Source organism: Saimiri boliviensis, chromosome 12 (genome assembly GCF_048565385.1).
Source record: "Saimiri boliviensis isolate mSaiBol1 chromosome 12, mSaiBol1.pri, whole genome shotgun sequence".
NCBI lineage: Eukaryota > Metazoa > Chordata > Mammalia > Primates > Cebidae > Saimiri > Saimiri boliviensis.
Window position 1 is genome coordinate 86,777,052 of NC_133460.1, and position 4,497 is coordinate 86,781,548.

Here is a 4,497-nt window from a genome sequence, read left to right on the forward strand (position 1 = left end):
CCGCTTTGAAAGGAAAGACTCTTTCTAAACGTATGCAAGTAACTATAGTATCACAAAATCAGAATACTCACAAACAGTCTCTAAATTCTGGAGAACTTGTTAAAGTAGGTATAATAGCTAGTGAGGTGTGAGCAGGGAGGAGAGGGCTCCGCATGGCCCCACCAGGAATGTCAGGTGACCATTAGGTGATGATCAGGTGGTTGTTAACTGTCTCTCTCAAATCATAATTGCAGCTTGGTGCAGTAGCTCACAGCTGTAATCCCAGCACTTTGGGAGGCCAAGGTGGGCAGATCACCTGAGGTCAGGAGTTCAAGACCAGCTTGGCCAACATGGTGAGACCCTGTCTTTGCTAAAAATACAAAAATTAGCCAGGTGTGGTGGCAGGCGCCTGTAATTCCAGCTACTCGAGAGGCTGAGGCAGGAGAATCACTTGAACCCGGAGGCGGAGGTTGCAGTGAGCTGAGATTGTGCCATTGCACTCCCACCTGGGCAACAAGAGCAACACTCCATCTAGAAAAATAAAACAATAATAAAATAAAATAATAAAATTATAATTGATCACAGCCAGTGCCAGGGAAGGGCAGTCTCCCAGTAAACAGAAACACCTGAAACTGGTGATCAGCAGCTTCCCGATAAGATCTCAGGAGTTGGGCAGGTGGGCTCAGGCATGCACATGAATAGGCAAAATGGTGGCGTTTAACTGGTATATAACCTTCTAGTGATATTCGACTGGTAAGAGTGCCTCAAGAGATCATGCATACAACTCCAGTAAACATACTTCGCATAGTCCCCTCCCAAGTGCTAGCAGCCTATTGCACATGGGACAGCCCTCCACAGGGAAGAATCAGAGGAGAAGGGACACAAGACCCTGGAAACACGCCAACCTGTGAAACCCCAAGTCAAAGGTCAAGCAGCACACCACATCTCTCAAGTCATCTGCTTGGCCCTCTTCCCAGGGTACTTTACTTCCTTTCATTCCGGCTCTAAAGCTTTTTAGTAAACCTTCACCCCTGTTCTAAAACTTGGCCTCAGTCTCTCCTTCTGCCTTTTGCCCCTCAGTTGAATTCCAATTCTTTCTTCTGAGGAGTCAAGAATTGAGGTTGCCGCAGACCCATACAGATTTGCTGCTGGTAACAAACTCAGAGAGAAAGGTAAATTTGCTCACAAAAACATACTTTACTTAATCAAACTATAAATGACTCGAAAGAAAAAGATTTTCTTAACTCTTCATTAGCCAGATCGGCAGCCTTCCAAACAAGATGTTTGTTCCCTTTGGAACTGCCGTTCACAAGAGCCAAGAGGCTCCTGTCAGATGAGAGCCTGTTTCTCAGGCACTGGAGAATCCAGCAGCTCCTCACGCCGAGTTAGTCCTAAGCGGAAAGGAGGCTTCTTGCTCAAACGTTTTAATTTTATGATGGAACTCTTCTGAGCACCATTATTTCTATTACCATAGGGGTAAAGTCCTGAAAGTGCTCACAGGCTTTTGTCACAAGCCCCATTGAACTCTCCACAAAGAATGATCAAGTGAATGATTTGTAAGCGCTCCAGCTTCTACTCTATAGTCTATGGGCTCAGGCAATCTTAATAGTTTTCATTTAGTGTGTCCAATTAACATTTCTCAAAAGGCAGATTTAGATGCCTTCAGTTTTTTTTTTTTTTTTTTTTTTTTTTTTTTTTTTTTTGGCGGAGTTTTGCTCTTGTTACCCAGGCTGGAGTGCAATGGCGCGATCTCGGCTCACTGCAACCTCCACCTCCTGGGCTCAGGCAATTCTCCTGCCTCAGCCTCCTGAGTAGCTGGGATTACAGGCGTGCGCCACCAGGCCCAGCTGATTTTTTTGTATTTTTAGTAGAGACGGGGTTTCACCATGTCGACCAGGATGGTCTCGAACTCTAAAAATATGGAATGCTTCACGAATTTGCGTGTCATCCTTGCGCAGGGGCCATGCTAATCTTCTCTGTATCGTTCCAATTTTAGTATATGTGCTGCCGAAGCGAGCACAGATGCCTTCAGTTTCACAGTAGTAGATAGGGAAATACCTTCCAGTCTGTGAACCTAGAAAATCTGAGATAACTCTCAGTTAATTTAGAAAGTTTATTTTGCTAAGGTTGAGGACACACCCATGACACAGTCTCAGGAAGTCCCAGTGACATGTGCCCAAGGTGACTGGGGCACAGCTTGGTTTTACACATTTTAGGGAGACATGAGACATCAATCAATATTGTAAGAACTACATTAGTTCCATCCAGAAAGGTGGGGACAACTCAAAGCAAGGCCACCACCCAACCCCCACGGGCTTCTAAGTCACAGGTGAGCGACAAATGGATGCATTATTTTTGAGTTTCTGATAAGTCTTTCCAAAGGAGGCCCTCAGAATATGCATCTATCTCTGTGAGCAGAGGGATGACTTTGAATAGAATGGGAGGCAGATTTGTCCTGAGCAGTTCCCAACTTGAGGGGGCCTAAGATATTTTCCTTTCACATTTTCCCCCTTGTCTTTTTAAAAATCTTTCGGAGAAAGCATTTTAGAAGAAAATGAGTCTCAAGTTTCATCTGATGTGTCATGGCTAGGACGCTTTATTCCTAAATGAGTAGGTCTTATAAGCTCATTTTTGGCAGGTTGTGAAGTCTCCTGTCCTATGAAGAGAAAATGGGGGGAGGAAGAAAGAAAAACAACAACAAACAAAAGAATAATCCTGGAAAAATTGATATAGGCCACGTTACTCTGAAGTCCATATGTTTAAAAACATACACCTGACTGCCTTGCCAATCATTAATTACTCGGCAGGCTAAGAGTTCTTCTCTCATGCTGTTTGCTTTTAAGACAAACTCCTGCCGGGCGCGGTGGCTCAAGCCTGTAATCCCAGCACTTTGGGAGGTCGAGGCGGGTGGATCACGAGGTCAAGAGATCGAGACCATCCTGGTCAACATGGTGAAACCCCGTCTCTACTAAAAATACTAAAAATTAGCTGGGCATGGTGGCACGTGCCTGTAATCCCAGCTACTCAGGAGGCTGAGACAGGAGAATTGCCTGAACCCAGGAGGCGGAGGTTGCGGTGAGCCGAGATCGCGCCATTGCACTCCAGCCTGGGCAACAAGAGCGAAACTCTGTCTCAAAAAAAAAAAAAAAAAAAAAAAAAAAAAGACAAACTCCTATAGCTGTAGCATCTCCTTTGACAGGGCTCAGGGAGAATTTCTATCTCCTCTATGACACTTTTACTTGCTAATGGTGGTGCTGAGAGAGAAAGGCAGTAAGGTAGATGACTTTTCGTTCTCCTTCCCCTCTTTAGGCCCTTCTGTGTATAATGGGACTACAGCTGCCCTCACTAAGGCCCATAACGTTAGAGATGTTACTGAGGCCTGTTGCCTTTGTGCATGACTTTTCCCCAACTTGCTCCCAGAGCTTTACGTCTAGTGTGCTGTCTGCCGGGAACCACGGGCTTTGGGAAACAACAGTTTGCATTAACAACTATTAATTGCCGGGCGCGGTGGCTCAAGCCTGTAATCCCAGCACTTTGGGAGGCCAAGGCAGATGGATCACGAGGTCAAGAGATTGAGACCATCCTGGTCAACATGGTGAAACCCCATCTCTACTAAAAATACAAAAAATTAGCTGGGCATGGTGGCGCGTGCCTGTAATCCCAGCTACTCAGGAGGCTGAGGCAGGAGAATTGCCTGAACCCAGGAGGCGGAGGTTGTGGTGAGCCGAGATCGCGCCATTGCACTCCAACCTGGGTAACAAGAGCAAAACTCCGTATCAAAAAAAAACAAAAAAACAAAAAAAAAACAGCTATTAATTGAGCCTGACACTGTTCCTGTTGTGCTGATAACTGCTGTCCATGATGAATCCTTAGCCTGAAACAATCCCTCCCCTGGCAATTCCCAGTAGGTACCAATGACTTACTGACTACTTGACCTGATCCTGGGGTCTCCTGCACCTTCCGTTTTTGGGGGATCCACCACTTCTTCACAGTGATGATCACGTTGGTTCGCTCCATGTTGGGGAGCCTGCTGTGACAATGTCTTGGTCTCCTCACACAGTCTCTTCACACATGGGGCACCAGCTGTGGCATTGGTCATGTCAGGGTCACTGCCTGAGATGTTGATTACCAGCTGTGGAGGTCTGTCCTGCAGACCTTGACTCAGCGATGGATGAATAATATACTCTCAGACACAGAATACGGTGTAAGAGTCAGGCTACCGGGTCATCAGCTACTCTCAGAGGGCAATTGTAGCTAACTGTTGACCACTCCTTGTTCCTCCTTGCATCTATTCAGTATGGATTTAATAACAGAGGTTCTAAGTCAACATGCTTGTAGTTAATTAACATGGTTAAAAAAGTAGTTTTACAAATGATAAAAGCTTTTGATTCTGGGGCCCAGAGTAAACACCATTAACAGATAATCCCCTTTTGACCTCCCCTCAAGAGGTCCATCCAACACAAAGTTTACATGAGTAAACAAAGTATAGACAAAAGAATGTGGGGTAAACAGACTTAA

General features: G+C 45.5%; 1 non-coding gene across 1 annotated transcript; it reads right to left on the reverse strand.

Moving 5' to 3' along the window:
* Positions 1 to 1,892: 1,892 nt before the first annotated feature.
* Positions 1,893 to 1,999, reverse strand: LOC120362603 (U6 spliceosomal RNA). Its single transcript, XR_005578456.1, has one exon. It is a non-coding gene; the product is annotated as a U6 spliceosomal RNA (small nuclear RNA).
* Positions 2,000 to 4,497: the final 2,498 nt, after the last annotated feature.